This window comes from Lissotriton vulgaris, chromosome 12 (assembly GCF_964263255.1).
Source record: "Lissotriton vulgaris chromosome 12, aLisVul1.2, whole genome shotgun sequence".
Classification (NCBI taxonomy): domain Eukaryota; kingdom Metazoa; phylum Chordata; class Amphibia; order Caudata; family Salamandridae; genus Lissotriton; species Lissotriton vulgaris.
In genome coordinates, this window is record NC_141700.1 from 689,844,127 (window position 1) to 689,866,406 (window position 22,280).

Below are 22,280 nucleotides of genomic sequence, written 5' to 3' on the forward strand. Positions count from 1 at the left end.
TGTAGGTCATAGGTGTGCGTATCAAAATTGTGAAATGCACGGGGGGTTCTGCGAAGCTGCAATTTCCAGAGATTATAAAACCCTGGTGTGCTAATGACCGTTGAGGTATACTTGTTTGAGAAATACTGTAAGGTGTATTTGTAACTGGTGTGTGTATCACCATAGAAATATAAACGTAACTCGCCACAGTTTTGTAGGACATGACACTATTGTAGATCCTTAACGGTATGGGCTTGAAACACTCTGCAGGCTTTCCATGTGAACAACACTTTCTGCGAACCGACAGTATCAAATTGCAACCCAAGCTTAGTGCGAACAAATGAAATTCAATGACCAGTTTTGTAAAGAAATTTGGAAACCTCTAATTACTACTCTCAAAATGGCCACCGTATGTGATTACAGGACTGGCGTCTGCCGTCATTATCCCAAACCAAAATGAATGACGCGCATTGTACACAGGGAGACTCACCACAGGGACACTCAAATGTGACAGCTTAGCACCGCACGTTGAGATCATCACTCCATGTGAATACACACACCTCAAATCTCAAATGTTCTCTTACTTGGGCTGCGGAAGAGCAGTGTCTGAAGAGTTCTGTGGGATGTCCAGGGTAAAACCTCTAGTCCCTTTAAAATTTACTGTCTGTTCCTGTTTTGCTCCACTCAAGTCTCAACGAAAATCAGCTCCAATCCAAGAATCTAGGGATACGCTTGAAAAGAATACTGGCACTGGCCAATGAACTTTGAGAACTTTGTATGGAGCGAACAATGAATAATAATGAATCCCCATCGACCATGATGCAAGAGGTAATTTTGCTGTGACGTGTACAGCGGCGTGCTCCAACCCCTTTTCATTGTATAAAATGGCTCTCGTGGGCCTTCCGAGCTGACGAGCTCAGGAGCACCTGCTTGCCGGGAGTGGTATTATTCCTGAGTGAATTGCGGCAGCATGTAATAATAGTAATAGGGGCATTTATATAGCGCTGGGTTTTTACGCGCACCGGCGTGTCCCCGCGCTTCGACCGCTGCGAAACCCTTCCTGGCTTCCCTGAGAGATGGTCCCTTAATGGGTATCTCCAGGGTGAGACCAGGCATCCCCGGCGGTCTGATGGGGCCGTTAGTGAAGATGAGGCAAGCTAGTGCCCAGAGTTGCCGAGTGTGATCGCTGATCAGAGTGGGCACCGAGGCGAGAGAATTATCGAGTCCACTGACCCAGGTCCAGAAACCTGCCGCGTCGGGAATCGAACCCTGGTCCCGGGCCGTCCTCTGCTCTCGGGTCTGCCGCCTCTAACCAGTGAGCCACACTACTTCACTATGTAACCTATGAATATTTTACCTACTGAAGAAAGAGGAATTTTGAAACACGTGTCTAGGGATACGCTTGAAAAGAATACTGGCACTGGCCAATGAACTTTGAGAACTTTGTACGGAGCGAACAATGAATAATAATGAACCACATCGACCATGACGCAAGAGGTAATTTCGCTGTGACGTGTGCAGCGGCGTGCTCCAACCCCTTTCCAATCCAAGAATCACTTGAAAAATGGCCAAACAATCATATATGAGTCCTGTCAGCACACCTCATGACCAGCTCATCACCAAATATTTTTTGTAATAGAAGCATGAGTACCACACAAAAAAGTTGAGAAAACTAATTTTATTCTCAAAAGAGACATAACAGGAATGGGCATGTTCAGGAGATAACTGAATAGCTAGGGAATGTTCCACATTGAATCATCACACAGAACATTAACAACATCAGGTTCCACGTGATCAGAACGGTAATACATAATCAGGGAAGGACAACAGTAGGCTGCATAGAAGGCCTCCTTCCCAGTCAGGACCCTGTTCACCAATCTCTGGAAGATGACAGGGGCATTCTTTAATCCAAAGGGGATAACACTGAACTGGAAGTGGGCCTCCGAGGTCAATAATGCTGAAGTCTCTTGTAACCCCTTCAGTCAGAGCAATCTGCCAGTACCCTGATGTGAGCTCAAAAGTAATGAGGAACCTAGCAGCACTAAGCCTGTTTATGAGCTCATCATCTTGGGGAATGGGATGAGCATTAGTCTTGGAGAAATTGAGTCACCTGTAGTCCACCCAGAAACTAAGTCCTGGGGTGACGCTGGGTGGGTGGGGGGGTACCAGCATAACTGGCCTGGATTAGGGTGTGTTGGAGTTCTCAATCACCACCGCTGCCAGTATCTTCACAACTTCCTCCTTGATCTGGCTCCTACATTGTCCGACAACTTATAAAAACATTTTTAACAAGCATACTGTCTCCAGTATCTATGTCATGAGTACACAAGTGTGTAAGCCAAAGGGGGAGGGAGAATAGTGAGGTAAATTGACTCAGCAATTGGTGACATTTCCTCTGCTGTTCTGGAGTCAGAGAATGGGAGAGGTTAACCCCCTCTACTGACCCAGTGTGCTTCTTGGAAAATAGGATGTCAGGGAGAGATTCACTCACCTCTTCCACCACATCATCTCTCACTAGGGGTATGGGGACCTCAGAGTTCTTCAAGTATGGTTTGAGGTAATTGATATGGAGCACCCTTAAGGGGGTTTCTAAGGGGTTTGAGGTCCACCAGGTAGGTGGTCTTCCTGCTCCACTACTTCCCCTCATAGAGGGGGGCTGTCAAATGACCTTGGAGAGCTCTGGATTTCACAGGTTCTATGACCCACACCTTCCGACCAGATTGAAACTCTACCAGAGTAGCCTTGGGGTTGTACCAGAGTTTCATTACCTCTTGATGGCCTCAAGATTCTCCTAAGTTTTACTCCAGATGTGTTGCATCTGGTTGCAGAGGGCACACATTTAGCAAACTATATTCTGATGAGGCTACCTCCCACCACTCTCTGAGGCTGAGAGGTCCCCTAACAGGCTGGCCGTAGACGAGTTCAAATGGGCTAAACCCAACCCCTTCTGTGGTACCTCCCTGTAGGCAAATAGCAGACATGGCAAGAGGACGTCACACTTCCGCCTTGCAGGTTCAGGAAGGCCCATAATAATGCTTTTGAGGGTCTTGTTGAATCTGTCAAAAAGCCCATTTGTTTGCGGTTTATAGGGTGTGGAGAACGTATAAGTTACCGCACACCCATCCCACATGGACTTCATGTATGTAGGTATATAATATGATGTTTAATGTCATATTTTTAAGTTTTAATTTAAAGTTACATTATTTTTAATGTATTTAATGTTAATCTGGTTGTATTAACATATTGATATTATTTTTATTGAGATACGTATTTATTTTAATTGTTATTGTTTAAATAAGAGTTTTTACATTAATTTGTCATTTTCTGCTTATTCTTAGTGATATCATTGTAGTTTATACTGTGTATTTTGATATTTTTGTTATTGTATATGGTAATTTAAAGACTACAACATTTTTATATTTCAATATTTGTGTTTTCGATATTGTTTAAAATTGATAGATCTAGTGCAGCCTCCTCTTGCGAGAAAACTATACATACAAATGAGGCATGGCTGCTTGCCCATCAGGGCGCTGACCTCTAAATGGACTATCTCAAATGAGGGAACCTGCCCAGCCTGCAATAACAGCACAGAAGGTATCGCCCATGTCCTGTTCTTCTGCCCGGCGTATAGCAAAATACGGAAATCCTGGTTGGCTCCACTGTGCAGAAACTTGGGACTTAGACAATGTGCACCGGCTTGCAGAATTTTAACATATGATACCTCCCCTCCCATTGTGTTTGCCGTTTCCCGCTTTTTACACGGCATGTGGCGTAGAAGGAACACCTTTTTGATAAGGACCAAATCGGAGCAATCCCCCTCTATTATTCCTTTTTCCTTTTTCCTTTTACTCCCCCTTTTGATAACTTTTGATAAACTTGTTGTTTAATAACTTTTTAACTGCTTATATTTATGGATTTTATCACCGTGCTTGTATGTTTTTTATTTGCACTTTTATGGTCAACGACCAAAATAAAGTTATGAAATGAAATGTAAAATTGATATTTTGTTTGATTGTGTTTTTGCCATCAATATTTGTGTTTTTTTTAATTAGTATAGCATAGTGATATATTTGTAAACAATATTATTTCAACAATATTTTTGTGAGTCAATATTGTTTTACATTTTATTATGTCATGGATCCGTCCATGTAAGAGGAAGGCATCATAAAGGACATATTAAGGAGTCCCTGTAATTTCCAGGTCATGCGCTGCAGAAAGCAAAAAGGAAATGGATAATGGTGCAGCACCTGTGAAATATTAATAAAATTGTCTTCCCATGATGTTCTGTTGTGTAGAATCCTTTTGGAATACTGTTCTAAGTACCGTGTGATGATGAGTGGTTTAAGGTCATCGATCTGTGCCAAGCATTCTTTTGCATCCCATTGCATGAGGACAGTCAGTTCCTCTTTGAATTCCAGTTCCAAAATAAAGTTTTGACCTGGTGCCAAGCTCCACATAGGTATACAGAAACCCCCTCCATCATCAATCAGGTATTGAAAAACAATATTTTTAGTGCAACTTGGTCCTGGTCCAATATATAGATGATCTATTGGTGGTGTTGACGAGAAAAGAAGCATGCAGGCAGTACTCAATTTCCTAATTAAACCATTTGTCTGAAAATGTGTTATGCTGCATCACTCACCTGCCAAATTGGTGGCCTCCGCAGGAGCAATGTTAATCCACCCTATATGTCTCTGCACAACTTTAGGTGCCTGTTCATTTGTACAGGCTTGTGGCAGTTGGCCCAGAAGGGTGAAGAGGGTTGAAATGGATAGGAGATGATATAATGAATAATAGAGTGGAGAACGCTTCACAGCTGGCCTCAGGAAGGGGCAGAATCTGACGTATACAAAAGGGAATGCTTTTAAGGTGGCCTCTCTATTGGTTTCAGGGAGTGACAGGATTCTTAGGTAAAATCACTCATGGTCAGTATACTGGTAGAGGGACACAAGAACAAAGTGTTACTTAGGATAACAGAACTTTGATACACATAATTCACAGTGTCATATTTTTCTATGCTATCAACAATCACACTCACAGTAGTTTTTTTGTGCTAAGGTGTCAATGGAGTCTGGGTACGCTGGATGACTGTTGCTTTTCAATCCAAAATCTTCAAGAGTGTCTTGTCCTTGATTACCAACTTATTGGTAAGTTCTTATAGCTGTTTGAATCACAATTGAAGAAGCACAATCCTATGGCAGAGTTCCTACGGCTGTTTTGTCACAGCCAAATATTCTATGGTGTCTGAAATGCCCTAAAAAACCCAAAGCCCTGTTGGGGATCTGTAAGGCATTCAAGTTCACTTGATTCTCTGTATACCACAAATCCTCTCTAACCTTTCTTTATTTTTCTGGTCCAAACATTTGACACTGATAAGGGGAGGGTTCCATTCCTGGGCCATTTACTGAAGGGATCTCTCAGATAAGAGCTAGAGGATCACATCTTGAGCGAAATCTGACTCAGTTGGGGAAACAAAGCCAAGTGACAGTCTGGTGGTGATCAGGGTGTGGTATTGATACCTATCAAGTCTGTCAGGAAAGAATACGATGCTTTTCAGGAATGGCACAAGGCTAAGAATTGACCCACCTCCAGGCACCACTAGGTTCCTAAATTAAATTAACACAAAAACCCAGAGATGCCACATGAGCAGAATGAGAAGGGAAAGGGACTGCTGGAATGGAGGTCTGAAATGACAAATGTAAGAAAGATCAGCATAGTATGTGTGTTTCTCAAATTCAATAATCATCTAAAATGTATATACGTGTAATAAAACTGGTATATTCAATAATTTTCTTTAAAATCTTTCCTTCTAAAGGGAAGTAGGCTTTACAGAATAAGATCCTTACTTATCTTTCAAGAAATGTAGAGAGAGAAAAGACTGGATACAATTGTTCTATATCTATAGTGTTTCTCTCATTAGGAAAAAATACATAAAGAGTGCCCGTTCCGGCTATGAATATATCTTGCGATTATCATCTCACAATTGAGTAAGCTTTCATCAAATAGTTATTCCTTAATGTCTTCTCAGAATTGCACTTATGTCTGAGCTTGAAAACATAGTATCTTTAAAACACTTAAAAAATGTGCTTTTCCTCAGCACTTGAGGCTCCATGTTAGAACTGGGGATCTCTAGTTGGCAGAGGTAGGTACCACTGTCCAAACAGGGACCCTTGCTTCTAGTCAGGGTAAGAAGGAGGCACTCTTTAGATAACCCCTGCTCACCCCCTTGGTAGCTTGGCACGAGCAGTCAGGTTTATCAAAGGCAATGTGCTAAGTATTTGTACCAACACTCACAGTAACACAGTGAAAACACCACAAACTGACTCCACAACAGTTTATAAAAATAAAGATATTTTAATCTAAACTACACACGACCAAAACGTCAAAAATCCAACATACACCATTCAAGAATATGGTTGCAAAAGAGTTCTTAAGGTTGCGTTAAAATAATCTACAGTTGCGTCACGTTTTAGCCAACAGTACCTTTAGATGCGACAAAAGTTCCAAGTGAAAGCTGTAGCATTGAAAAGCAAGCGATGCATCACTCCTGACACCCTGGGGAGGCAATGCGACAACCCTGGTGGACGTAGCGGGCATGTTGCGGTGACTCTGGTCTGTATGGGGAAGGATGTGATACCTTACGTGGATTCCGGTGCACAGGTCTTGTTGGAAGCGGCTCGCAAAAGGTACGATGCGACGATGTTCGGGGAGGCGACGATCTCCGGTGCGGCGACGATGCACGGCTCAGCGTCGATCTTCTCCTCTCGCAGCTCCTCGATGCAATGGCTCTACGACGACTCTCGCAGCGACTTGATGTGGTCCGCAAGCAAGCGGTGCGAGGATCTCACTCAGTGACGACAGTCTCTGTGACGATACTCGCAGCAATGGTAATCTTCCCGCACCAGACTGGTGCATCATGCAAACGAAGGATGCGACGACTCTGGCAGCGGCAACAGGCGCTGCGACGATCTCGGCCTTCGTAGTACCGGGAATGTCCTCTCACTGACGGGTATGCGCTCCGCAAGTGAGCAATGCGATAAACTTTGCAGAAAGTTCTTTAAATCTTGGTTTCCAGCTTCCCAACATAGGTACAACTTCCAGAGGCACCACAACTGGCCCAAGCACTCTAGGAAGGACAGAACTCTCTCAGTAGAGTTCAGGGAGGCTGGGGGTGAAGTCCTTTTGTTCCTGGGACTTCTTAACAGGGAGCCAGCTCTTCTTCAGGCCCTTGGAGATTCCTTCAAGCAAGGGGACACAGTACAAAGCAAAGTCCTTCCCCTCTTCTTGGCACCAAAGCAACTGCAGGTCAGTCCAGCAAAGCAACAGCAGGACAGTCTTCCTTCTTCCATCTTCCACCTTTCTCCTTGGCAGAGGTTCCCTCTTGATTCCAAGATGATCTCATTTTCTGTAGTCCGGGGTCCTGTACTTATACCCCTAAAAGTCAGTGTTCCCTTTGTGCAGGAGGGCTCTGATCCATGCCTGAACCAGTTCTGGGTGTTCCTTGAGCACTTTGTTTTCCTGGTCTCTCCTTTCCCTTCGCAGTGCAGAGCAGAAACATCAGACGACCCACAGGAGGTGGAGCCAGCATTGTGGAGGGAAAGCACAGCCCTAGAGCACTTTGTTGACATGATTCCTTCTCTCCTTTCACAGTGCAGGGCAGAGACATAAAACGCACCACAATGGGTGGAGTCAGCACTGTGGGGGGCAGGCACAGTCCTATTCAGGTGCCAGGTGCAACTTTTCCCTCCCATCTAGATGCAGATCTCTCTATTCACCACTGGGCTGACTCATTCTGTCTCTTCTCTTGGAATCCCCCAGCCCTATCATTCACAAACCAGACAGTCAATTCGCAAACAGACAAAGGCACACAGAAAGGTCAGACAAGAAAGCAGCCACTTTCTAAAAGTGCCACTTTCAAACACAGGATTTAAAAAACACCTTTCCTAAAAGATGTGTTATTAAATTCTGAGTTCAGGGATACCAGACTTTTATGTCCTATCTTGCTCCTATGGGAAGAAATGCAGGTAACCACTGTAGCCAGCATTCCCCATGATAGCCTATGGGCAAGATAGCCTTACAATAGTGAACACGAAAATACGAAAATGGCTGTAATTCACTACCAGAGCATGTCACCTGCACTAGTACATGCTCTACCTTTCACATACACTGCACCCTGCCCAAGGGGGTACCTTGGGTCTTCCTTAGGGGTAACCAATGTATACAGAAAGGGAAGGGTTATGCCTGGTCAGTGGGGACACTGACCAGGTGGACATGGCAGTTTACAGACTGCACACAGGCCCTGCAGTGGCAGGCCTGAGATACCATTTGAGGGCTACTCATGTGGGTGGCAAAATCAGTGCTGCAGGCCCACTAGTAGCATTGGTAATACAAATATGCCAATCATGGATAACCAATCACAATAACAATTTATAGAGAGAGCATATGCACTTTAGCACTGAACAGCAGTGGTAAAGTGCCAGAGTCCTATTGCCAAAAACCACGGGTCAGGAAAAATAAGGGAGGAAGAAGCAAAAAGTTTGGGGATAACCCTGCAAAAAGGGCCATTTCCAACACTCCATAAATACTGTTATACTTCACCTGGGTTGCATTTTACTTGGTATTTGCTAAGTAATGTCAATGATACATTGATCAGAGTTCGTATTTGCCAACGAAACTGAAGTACTCCAGAGAACACTATTAGTTATATTATTAATCTTGGTACTTTTCTAGAGCTTCTAAATAAGCTAAACTTATATTTCTCGAAAAAGTTAATTGTTGCTGCGAAGTTTTTTCAACATTTGAAACTGAAAACAGTTAACAGGGCTCACTGTTGAACACAACAAATCCACATTCTTTGAGCTTCACGATAAACATGTGAATACTATTTTTTCTCGGACGAGTTCATTTGAAAGAAAAAGTGTTTTAGCTTTTCAAATTGAAAGCAGTTAACTGCGTTCACTACCAAACAACCTGAATTAACTTTCCTCAAGTTTCTTGATAATAAAGTGAGCCTTATTTTTCTCGGGAAACTTAATTGTTTGTACAAAGTCTTAACTTTTAAAATGTAATGCAGTTAACAGTGTTCACTGGCAAGAGAGACTAATGCATTTTTGCTGTACTTAAAAAATTGAATCAGCACATCACAAATGTGTAACCAAGGACACAGTCACTCTGCAGATTTATGATTGACTAGGCTTCAAGAGGATTCTGAAAGTTGAGAGCTAACAAACTCGTCTTCTAAGTTTTCATGATACAACAACAGAAGGTCAGAATGACAGCACTCCTCCTCTCTGCCCAGGGAGGAATTTTTCAAATAGTAAGCATTGGTAACTGGGTGTGGCTACCTTATATACAGGAGACACCCAGCCAGGGCAAGGCAAAGGATCAGGGTTATGGTAATCCGGCATGTGGAGCATATTAAGTCTTTCAAAACTAGTGAGTTCCTGCAAGATTTCAATCAGAATGCATGTTTAGAGGCCACAGCCTGAGATAAAAACACCTGGGGAGGTAAGGGAACAAAATAGTACCAGGAAGGACGAACAAGCGCCTAATAACCATAAATGTTGGTGCCAAAGAAAAACACATTTCATAAATGTCATAGTGGAGGTCTTTTAACCAGCCCCAATATGGTTGAGAGGTGACAGTGGGTGAAACAGGTTCTCCTCCAAACGACTATGGAAGGGGCATGGTTTTATGGAGTGGAGAAGATAAAAGCAACAGAGCAGCTGTGGCAGGTGAACTGCTGATCCAGACTCCCATGATTGTTCTTTTGGATTGTAGCCATTTCAGTCAATCAGAGAGGACAACATGCCCGAACACTGTGAGCATCCAGGATATTGGGCATTTTATGCTCTCATTGTCCCTGGACCTTCACTGGAGGTAGTGCTTTCTCTGGTCTGGTGTGGGGGTGGTCAGTACAGAGTAGGAACACATGAAATGTCAAGCAAACCTTGCAATCACCAGGTACCTTATATTGCACGTACACTGGATTGACTACTTACAAAATTAGTAAATGTCCCACAAACTCCTCTCAGTCGAAGAGGTTTGTTGACAACCAGACCTGTTCCCCAATTGATAACTTGATGGTACGGTTCTATATTTAATCGCTTAGGTTTTCAGACCGTCTTGATAGTAAGAAAGGTTTTGGTTTATTTCTTACAATGTTCATGTTAAGTGACCATGGTGTTCAATGACTGATTGTGTGTATTCATTTGGACAAGTGGGCTTTAATTGTAGACTCCTAGGATGATGTCCTGTTAGACAGAAAAAAGGAGTTTACCCTATCCCTGCATGAGTACTGTAGTCATGAACAAATTCGGCTAAGAGTAGGGATTTAGCCCATTCACTCGTAAAAGTAGACAACAGGCAGTACACAATTTGGTTTGATTGGTTCGCTACGTTTATTCGTCCGAAAGGAGTTTTTATAAGACGAAAACAAAAGGATGGACCTGGCTGGTAGTTGTGTCCCATTGAGCAAGAACCCCTCCCAATGCCACTTGGGATATGTCTGTTTCGACAAAGTATGGCTAAAATGGGTCTGGGTGATGTAGTATTGATTCTAAGGCAAACTTTTCCTTGGGAGTCTCAAAGGTCCAGTGGAAGGGGATCCCTTTTTTTTTATAGGTGGGTTATAGGTGAGACTGTTTCAGAAAAATGTGTTATATAGCATCAGTAGAAGTTGGCAAACCCCTGGAAGCTCAGAACATTTTATAATAGTTGTAAGGGCTGCCCAATCTTGGATGGCTTGCACTTGCTTTTTATCCATGATGATCTCATCTGGGGACAAAATATATCCTAGGAGCTCAACTTTAGTGGTTTGAAAAAGATAATTCATCGAGTTTTGCATAAAGATGGTGCTCTCAAAGCTGAAGTAGCACAGTTCGAACATGTGCAACATGATCAGTTTCCTTTTGGGAAAAGATGAGTATGTCATTTATATAGACGATAATGGTCACACCAGGGATTTCCTGAAGGACCTCATTAGTAAAAAATCAAATGCTGCTATGGCAAAAGCTCAAAGGGCATCAATGTGAATTCAAACAACCCATATTTATTCCGGAAGGCGATTTACCACTCATTGCCATCTGAGACTCTTGTCAAGGGGTCATCACCCTTTAGATCTAGTTTTGTGTATACAAAGGAGCGCCATTCCGGATCTAAAAGTACCGGAATTAATAGAAATGAGTATTTGTTATAAATTGTGGCTCTACTTAGCAATTGTTAATCATGCCTGAACGTAGTACTGTATTCTTTTTAGAAACAAAGAACAGTGGGCAGGAGTCAGGAGAGGTGGAGTGCCTAATGAACCCTTTTTGCAAAAGATCATCTAGGTGCAATAACAGGTGCTTGGTTTTGGGCTCTGTCAGAGCATACACTACTGCTTGGCAAAGAAGCTGCAGGAAATGTTGATTTGACAATCATAAGCCTGATGTTGGGGCCTAGTGGCAAAGCCTCTATAAAGGCTCATGCACAAAGATGTGCATGAATGGCAATAATGGGACAATGGATTACTTGACAATGATAAATGACTGAGATACTTCCATAAACAAGGATACCACAGTGAAGATTGCTTGATTTTCTAGTTCTACTGGCTTTATCCAAATGAACTGTACAATTGAACTGAACTTCATTGAAACATTTAAAACTTCTTACGGCCCTGGCCCCTGTAGAAGAGTAGGGTTGCCATTTTAGAAACAGCTAAAGTATGGTTAGTGATAACTTCTGCTGCTAATCAAACTCACATATTTATATTTGAAATAGTTAACATTTAGCAAATGTGCACAATTTGCAAACAACAGATAAAATTTGCTTTTGTCTCCTGATTTGTGTTCTTTGAAGTCTGATATTGAAGAATCTATGATGTCTGCTTCACCAAAAACTTGCAGAGTAATGCTTATGGTAATGGCAGTGTCAGGGATCCATTTGTCAGCCCCCAGCACCATAATTAGATGGACATATGCAAGGTATCTCAGCCCTCCTGGCACTGTGACATCGTTTGTACTTTTTCCAAATCCATGCTACCAGGTTTCATCACAGTCCATATCGCAGCCCCCTGGCACATTATTACCATACTTTGGTGATTTATGGGCACTGTTGGAAAGCATGCAGTATGTTGTTGCTTTCTGCAAAATTTGCAGAAGTCCTGCGAGATTTTGTAAAATCTGGGGGCCTTATTTATGAGGCTGTGCGTCACTTTTACTCCACCGGTACGTCACTTTTTGTGACGCACCAGTGGCTGAAAAAATACGCCTTGATGCGTCATATTTACAAAAGTGATGCATCTAGGTAGACATACATTGCATACATTATACCTGCGCCAGGTATAATGTATGCAAAGGGGGCGTTTTGACGCAAGAAAGAGTCATAAAAGCGACGCAGTGAAATCTATAAGATTTCACCTCTCCATTTCTTGGCTGCTAATGCGTCAAAATCTTACGCCTGCCTCGTGGCAGGCGTAAGACTGACGCAGGCCCTAACAACATGGGACTTGCCCATGTCAAAGTACACATTGCTGGCGTTGCGTCATTTCTGTGACACACTCCAGCAATGCGCCACTTTTGCGCCTACAGATACGTCAGAAATACTGACGGTTATCTGTAACTCCTTGCGACATGATGCGTCATACTGTAAATATGACGCATCATTGGTGTCGCAAGGAGGGCGCAATGAAAAGTGACCCATCGCTGTTTTCACACAGCGATGCGTCTCTTTTCATAAATGAGGCCAAGGGTGTCCATCTTGGGCGCAGCCTATTTAAACCACACCCAAGCAGCAACAGGTAATTTGCATTATAGACTCTCCAAGAACATACACCTACCTTCATCTCGATTGCGGTTCTTCACCGGTCCAGATTTGGAGTTTATTCTTCCCGCATCAGGAACTCTCACTCCATCATCCATGACATCCTGAACTTGGTTCCATCGTCCACGGCATCCTGGGCTCCTTTGTCCGTACCATCCTGTGCTTCATCGTCCACAACATCCTGAGGAAAGAAAAGCAAAGAGAGAGATATTAGTAAGCACTTTCCAACATTCAGACAAACACAGATTCACTGTAACTTTCCAATATTCTACAGGCATATAAACTGTATCAAAACAAATGACTTTGGCAAAGCATTGCAACAGCTGTTTTATACTGTTATCAAAACAGTGACTCTTACAGAGACGATCTTGGCAGTCATGTTTCGGGTATCCACGGCAGGTGTGAATAAACCCCAACTTGTACAAAAGATTTGACCATTTAATATTACTCGTAAGTGAATTTTTTTAGAAAAGCTTATGAAACTGAAATGGTGTTGGTGAAAAAAAGGAAATATATATTTGGTTAACTGTTGTGCGTCTTTCTTCGTAGACAATTACTTTAAAAATACCTTCCCAATCAAGAAGGACTCAGAAGAGTTATCTGATTTTTCTAGTGATGATCTTTTCTGTTGATTGCAGGTACGCCTCTGATGGAACCCCAGATCCCAGTAGGTGGGGGTGCGCAAAAATCGCATGTGAGCAGCACCATAGTACCCAGCTCTTTTCTTTAAAGGTCAGCAGCAGGGAAGACATGTACAAGGAGGACAACCCAAAGACCTTCCTCCCAGAGGTTTACTCTGTCCTTACTCTGTCCTTACTTAGTCCTCGAAGAACAGGTAGGGCATTGAGGAGGTGGGTCCTTATCATCTGTGCAATGCCACAGTGTGAATTCACCAGGTAAGAATTGCATCGTTAAGTCTGACATGTTGTTGTTTTGGTAAATTTCATGATCTGCCTATTAGAGGGATTGAATTGTCCTGTTGAGCATGCTTCCGCCATTGCTAAACCTTATAAACTCACCTAAATGACCAGTATAGCTTTATTATGAACTTCCATTGAAATAATTCGCATGAATATTTAACAGTCATGCACGCATGACCGCTATATTTGTGCTTATTTGAAAGCTTCTACAGGAGACGGCATGACCTACCATCACTTACCTCTGGTCTTTTCATTTTCCTGCATATAATTCTTAGTAATCTCTAACAGAATGTCCGAGCAGTATAATATTTTTAAAATGTTGTCCTGGTTATCGAACAGGTGCCCATAAATAAATATTTTAAGCCTGGTTATAATGCTAGATATATGGCTACTGTGTGCCATCTCTTTGATGAAGATGAATGTTTCTGGTACCCAGAAGGCAGAATTGACATGTCAGCATTCTACAGCTGATGAAGAGTTTATTGAGTAATTGGAGTAAACAAAAGGAATGGACTTGAACACAAAGCGAAGAGGGAGTGTCAGGGTGAGCGGGAAAAAGTACAGGAAATATTAAAATAAGGTGGCGTACACTCAAAATTGAGTTTGGGCTGAAAGGAAAACTTTGCCTCATGAGAATAAAGGAAAAGATTGGGTATCCTCAGATGATGGGTTTGAGTGAATGTCCCCATAAGGTTGAAGTGTTTGGAGGACAATTATTTGGTGCACATGATTGTTTTGTTCCTGGAGTTTTTCATTTGTGTGGGGAAAACAACTGAATCTTATTTAATTTGCATATTAAATTTCCATCCTGAATAGATTGCCTTTGCATTTGCTGTTTTAACCTGCTTTGGAAAATATCGACTTATTCTGTAGAACCGGACGACTTTAGATTTATGACTAATCTGACTGATTTGTGTTTGTAACCTTCCTAATCTGCAAATAAACCTTAATGGTTTTGCAAATCTACAACTCTTTGTCATTCTTTTGGTCTGGTAATTGTGCTTCACTGTCATGTTGCTGAATTGTTGATGTTTGCAAAAAGAACACAGAATGCAGAACAATGTCATACATTCACCCCAGTGAAGAGATTTGGGCCTAAATCCATCGTTTTTTTGCTCCCCGTGCCATTCCAGTTGGAGCCCAGCAATACGCAAATCAGTCTTGACCCTGCGCCCAATGGGAACAGTCCTGCCTGAACTGCCAGGCCAGGTCCTCCTGGACTGGAAAAAAAGCATTCTAGGGCTAGTTTCGAGGTGTCACCCCTCATCAGCCAGGATAGTTTGACTCCAGTGGCATGGAGAGCACAGTAGCCAAATATGGACATACCCGTCCCACTCAAGATTACAAATGCAGAAAAGAACAATTAATGCACTGAATGCAGAGCAATGTCATACATTCACCCTTGTACAGAGATCTGGGCCTAAATCCATTGTTTTGTTACTCCACATGCCATTCCAGTTTGAACCCAGCCATATGCAAATCAGCCTTGACCCTGCGCCTAAATGGGAACAGTGCAGCCCCAACTGGCTGATGAGGGATGAAACCCATAAACTGGTCCTAGAATGCTTGTTTCCGGTCCAGGGAGGACCTGGCTTGTCAGTTCGGGCTGGACTGTTCCCATGAGCCACTGGGTCAAGACTGATTTGCATATGGCCAGGTCTAAACTGGGGTGGCATGGTGAGTAAAAGAATGATGGATTTAACCCAGGTCTCTTGACTGGGGGGTGAATGTTTTGATTTGTTCTGTATTCTGTCCATCAATTGTGTGTCTTTTGAATTGTTGATGCTCCGCCTCAAATTGAGACATAGGTTGATCTACCTGAGTACAGTTTGTATATGGATTTCCATTACATCACAGGCTTGTATGCACTGTTATTTATAGAGCAGAAATCTAGCCCAGAACCAAGGGATCACTGAACATTCCGTGAGGGAATGAGAGATAATCTTAAATGATGCACAGCTAGTTAGGAATTCCACAAACATAATGCAGACATTACATTATACGCTACAGGGAGCTTTTGCACTTCCCAGAATCACAGGATATTGAATCAAACTCCTAAGGTGGAATTCGAACCTGCATCCCTAGGATCCAAAGTCAGCAGCTCTAGTTGCTAGGCTATATCTTCTCACATGTGGTACATCACTTGCTTGACCCACTGAGTGTGTCTCATATTTTTGAATGGAAAACCTCTTCATGCTGGCAGTGTGACGGTGGAGGCGCTGTTCAGTGATGTCAGGGAGTCAGAGGAAGATGTGGCAGAAAAGCTGCAAGAAGATGCTGTTGCAATACAAGAAGCTGAGTTTGCATCTCTTAAAGGCAGCCTCAGTGTTGTTGGTGGTGTGGAAAATAAGGGTCCTCTTCATAAATCTGCAAGCCTTCCTCAAGATAATTAGACATAGTAATGCAAGGAGGGGTGCGAGTGACACACAGAGGCTTGCATTGACATTTAGAACATCTTACTATAAATCAGCTGTGCATTCATACGGTTCATGCTGGTATCACAACAAAAGAGTGCCTCAAATTGCTCTCTGTAGAAGCAAACATTGATCCTCCTAGCACCAGAGTCAGCCAATGGAAACAGTAGGTAACACATCTGTATCTCTTTATCAATACAAACTAGTTCTACAAAACAACCCCAGTCATTTATGATAAATCATTATATGCACGTGTTTGACAAAGCCAAATTAAAAAAGAAAAAAACACAAGTAAACAGACTGCAAAATCCAAGGTGAAAAGTGAAAGAAAGGTATTTTAAAACATTGGCCCTCATGGTACTGGTTGCTTGTGCGGGGAATGAGATTTTGACATCAAATTATGATTATGATTAATTTAATAATTTATCTCATTCGTCATTTTTGGACCGCTCGTATCTGTCATTGAGGAAAGGACCACCCCCGCATTGGTTAGACAAACCCCATTAACTGACGCCACTCTGAAGAACCACTTACAACTGATAAAGTTTTAAGAGTTTTATATAAAGTTAATTTTGAATGCAATACAATCCACTCAGGATAAAATCTCAAAGTATACAAAATACAAAATCAGCCGCTTAAGCTTCGATGTGAAGTGGTTCCTTCTGCGTCATCTGCAGTAAGATAAAATCATCAAGTTAATCTGTCCCTACTCTATACTACGTGACAACCCTACTTCGCAAGTTTCTTCCCTAAAAAGGTGTCAGCAGTTTGACTTCCAAAGAAGTTCAAACTCTCTTAGCCTCTAAAGGAATTCTTAAGTTTCAGAAGCAGTACCCTATCTGCCTACCCATCCGCTCTCTTTAAGGGTCCTCGGCCTACTGCTCCCTTGCGCTCTGATGTCTCAGCGCATCTGCTCAAGGCATCTACCCTTCGCCCTTGCTCTGAGCAATTCGTCTCGCTGTTCCTAATCTCCCAATTGCTCTGCTGATGGTTCTGCTCTCCTCCCCGGGGTGCTGTCCCTAAAATACACAATCACGGTGTAGGTGGAACGCCCCTTGACGCCCACCACGGACTTTCCCCGATGATGTCAACTTCCTGCTTCTTCCATTGGTCCATTCCTTGCGTCGTCCGTTAAGTTGACCCTTCTCCTTTAGATGTCATCTTCATCATCTCATCGTCGACTTTTATTGACTCTTTCAGATCGAATGTCATATGTACTTAGACAAGGCTTTAACTTATCTGTGCAACTTTCTAACCTTCTAAATCCTGTGAATGGTCTTGTCAAAACATTGTCCACCTCAAAAGTGTCTCTCCTCACGTTCGAGCAATAAGCTCCGTCCGGCATTGTCACCTTAAATCTAACAAGTGCTAGACTTCTTGGCTCTCACGTCCACATCAAGCTATTTACGACTTTTACAAGCCCACTAAATTTTATACATTTGACTATGCTCCTGCGAACTCTTGGTCAGTTAGGTTACAATCACAAATGACCTAAGCTCTTCCAGCATTCCTACAGAAACCCTCTACCCAGTATAACCTTTGGCATACATTTATATATTCGTACTTTAGCAAAAGCCCTAGTTATACCTGAATACGTTCTACATCAAATATATGTAATACATAGAATACGACTGCATAGAATATAACTTATGCATTTTCCTTGGTTACATTGTCACGTACATTCTCTACATTACTCCACGTTATATTCCTCCACGTCTATGTCTTTCCACGTTTATATCTCTCGCCGCTTCTCCAATCTAAAGTTACACACGTATACGAATTCTATTGTGCACGTTCTACATTTCGTAAACACTTCTACACATTCCTATATTTACCCATCATGTATACGGGCCTTCTAAATCTAATGCATTTTTAACATGTGAATACATTTACATTTCCTATACCATATTGTCACGTTAGTTGGCTTTTATGCTATAGTTGTCAACTTTACATTACGATATGCGTTTCATTCCTACGTTTATAACATATACGTCTAAATATGGCTACGATATACTTTATTTTCAAATTGCGCTCTCTCAGTTCCCCCCTTTGATGACTTTTAGGAGTCATCACTAAAAGCAATTTGAATACATCTCTTATACAGAACTAGTTACATCAGTTCCTCTTTTTATCGATTCAAGTGTTCTCAGACTTTTATACTGTTGATCTTGTAGAACAGCTAGTCTCCTTTCTTGGTCTCTCATCGATCTCTGTAACTTGTTCGACCTATACCACTTAAACAATTTTACTAATCCTAATAATGTAATTATACAAATTAATACTATTAATACAGGCTTTAATATATACCAAACTATACTTTTGCCAAGATTAGCAAACCAACTTCCAACCTTTCCCACTCCATTTCCTACTTTTTCCCAAACATTTACTTTTGATAAATCTTCAATTTCTTGATGAATCTGTGTAATATTCCGTATGACTTTCTCAAGTGGTTTTGAATTATCAGGAATATAAGTACAACATTCCTGAACTTTCAAAGCTTTACAAACTCCGCCTTCCTTTGCTAATATCACATCTAAAGCAAGTCTATTCTGTAAAACCATTGCTCTAATCGACTGCATTTCCCCTTCTACTAACATTAATGATCTTGCAGTACTAGCAGACAATCTATCCACGACTGTCGCTAACCTTCTAATCTTAACATCGTTAAGAATCAAACCTAACAATGGAAACATCGCTCCAAATACATCTCCTACTACTTCTGCATCTCCTACTTCCCTTTTCGTTCTCCTCGAAGCCTTTCCTTCTATGATCGCTAAATCCTTTGCATGATATATTTTGGGGAAGACAATTGCCAAGTAACACGAACCATACCAATTGTCTGGAAGTTTTACATAGGCATTTCTCCCACATACAAAATACACATTCGGAATAGCTTGCATCCCTTTCATAAAATCTTTCGTGTAGTACTCTAGTTTAAAAGAGTGCTCGCAACTAACTTCACCTACAAATTCACTCTCATAATACGTTTTGCTTCGAGCTAAACATAACTTTCCTTTCTGCGTTCTATCCAATGCTATTGGACCATTGCTACCTTTCTTTTTATGTGCCTTCTCTTCTTCTGTCCAGTCTATTTTCCATTGTCCTGACATTTTTAGAATCTTCTGCCGTCTGCATCGGTCATCTACTTGCGCTATAAACCTTTTCTCTACTTCTGATATTTTGCAAGTCAGATTATTTCTACGTGCATATGATGTATCCAATGTGTCCCAAGGAAGAAAGAATTTAGCCAGTCTATCCTCCTTTTTGTAATAGTCCCACTTATTCATTTGCTTATAATTCGGAACTTCAGGCAGTACCGAATCATAATTTGAAAAGTAGTACTCAAATCCTTCTCTACCATAAAATATACTAAGCAGTAAACTACATGTTATCCCATAAGTCAATGGGAGATGGTGATATCTAATGCCTTCGTCTACAGAAGCCGGCAATTGCATACAAACGTAGCAATCTTTGGCCTCCATGGCATCGATATACTCATACAATAATTTGGCATATGCATTTGACCTAAAGTTTCCCTGTGACTCGTCTGTATGTAATCTACGAGCTTCTTCTGAAAGTAACGCCTTTTCACGTATAACAGTGTTCTCCTCCTTCTTTCCCACTAGAGCAGGTTTCAAAGTCGTTAAAATTTTTACATTCGCTATTCTTTTATCATTCTCATCTCCTGTCAGGTAAGATATCGTTACTACTATGATTATGAGAAATATCACTATTGCTATAAGTGTACCTACTATACATCTAGCTTTTCTGTTTGGGTTGCCGTTCTCCATGTTATCAAACAGCGTACCTCGTTCTCTAGCGAAATTTCTCTTTCCAGTCTTTGGTTGCTTGTTTGCTTTCACAGTCTTTAAAGTGCTCTTTATCAACAGGTATCTTTTTCACAACAATGTCTTTTTCTCTTTTTAGCAGCAGACAACCCTAGCCCTTCTCCGTCCTCTAAATGCAATCCCTAATTTTATTCTTCTTTCCACTCGGTGCTAGGTTATCTTCTTCTTTATAACATACGTACAAAAGTCTTTTATGCATCAACAATTATTTTCGGACCTGCAGCTTTTACAACAATTATTAACAGTTCAAAGCGTATAACTTTTTCTTCTTCCTCTGTCATCTGCTGACCAACTGTTGGAAATTGTAATCTTTTTAGCACTAGATCTTGAATTTGACTCAAACGTGGGGGTATGGGAAGTGTGAAAGTCAGTAACCCCTCAATCTCGAGTCCAGGTGCCAACATCCATATCTCCACTGCCACAAATGGATCGAGGTCGATTACTTTCACGCTCTTCACTCTCCCAGATTTCTGTCCCCAATACATCTGCTAGATAAGTCCACTCTGGGGTGGCGTACCTTCTGCAGGGCACACGTACCCTTCTTGATCTTCGTGGACTCTCAGTTCCTGAGTCTGTCGTGTCTTCCTCCTGATCCGATTCTTCAGTGATCGGGGCAAGAGTTCTTTCCTTCTTCCTTTCCGAACTTGGCCTTTTCCTTCTCTCCGGCCAACTGACTTCTTCACTCTTTTTCTTTCCGCTCCTTGTTCTAGGACCGGTCTCTTGGTCACTCTCAGTTTGCTCGATATCTGTGTCGGACTCCCAATTACTTTCTTCTCCTGAGGCGACTTCGGTCCCACTAGTGTCCTGACCTTCGTCGTCCTGTTCCAACACAGTTTCGGTTTCTTCGATCACCTCCCCAGCTTGGTTTTCCCCCTCTATGACTTCTCCGCTTCCCGTCGGATTTTCATCCGAGAGAGGAGCTGTTTCTTCTGGAGGTGCTGGCACTCTTCGGGTGTGTGAGGCATGTATCCAGTTTGGCAGACCTCCACACTTCACTGCGGTATTCGTTACAAGTATGACTTGAAACGGTCCTCGCCAACGCACGTCTAAGCAGTTCTTCCTGACATGCTTCTTCACCAGGACCCAGTCTCCTGGACTCAGGTCATGGCACAAGTCTTGTACTGATGGAACCTCTGCAGCCTGGACCTGGAGGGACACAGAATTAACGGCATCAGATAGTCCCTTGCAGTAGTCCAAGATCAAATCGTCTGTGATGTTCACTAGCGCTGCAGTCGGAACCGATGGCAACCTCATAGCTCTCCCCATCAGCACTTCGTGTGGAGAGAGGCCTGTTCTTCTATCAGGTGTGCTACGTATGCTCATAAGAACTACTGGAAGTGCGTCTGGCCAACTCAGGGATGTCGATGAACAAACTTTAGCCAGTCTGGACTTGATAGTACTGTTAATTTGCTCTACAATCCCTGAAGCTTCTGGTCGATAGCTGCAGTGTAACTTCTGATCGATATTCAAAGCTGAACACAGCATCTTCACCACTTCGCTATTAAAATGAGTTCCTCTGTCCGATTCCAAAGAGGATGGCACCCCAAACCTCGGTATCAACTCCCTAAGTAACAATTTTGCTACTGTAAGTGTATCGCACCTACGTGTAGGGTAAGCCTCAACCCATCTAGAAAATATGCAGACAATCACTAACACGTATCTGAGTCTGTTGCATGGAGGCATTTCTATGAAGTCAATCTGCATCCTATTGAAAGGCCCCCCAGACCTTCCTATGTGACTCAAGGTAACTGGTGTTCTCTTTCCCACATTTAGTTGCTGACAGATCGTACATCGCTGACACACTGCTTCTGCCGCTACTCTAAACTTAGGATTGAACCACGTTTGTCTGAATACTCTCACCATAGCATCTCTTCCTATGTGTGCTGATCCATGCAATTTCCTTGCCATTGGACTAATGAGTTCATTTGGTAAAACTGCCCTTCCGTCGGCAGAAACCCAAAAGTTCATCTCACTTTTCCCGCAACCTGCTGTTTCCCAGCTCCTTTTCTCCTCATCTGGTGCATTTTCCTGTACTGCTCTCAATTCATCCCATGTATCTACAGTATCTAGTAACATAGTCAATTCAGTTCTTTCCTGGATTCCCCCCACTTTTGCATCAGTGTGAGAATATCCCTGCTCTGCGCAGTAACGCGCTACCTCATCTGCGTATCTGTTTCCAAGTGATACAAAATCCACATTTTTTGTATGCGCAACACATTTGACCACAGCTATGGCCATAGGTTTTTGCAAAGCTTCTAACAGTAGTTTCACGAATTCTCCATTCCTAATAGGAGAACCCGAGGAGGTCATGTAACCTC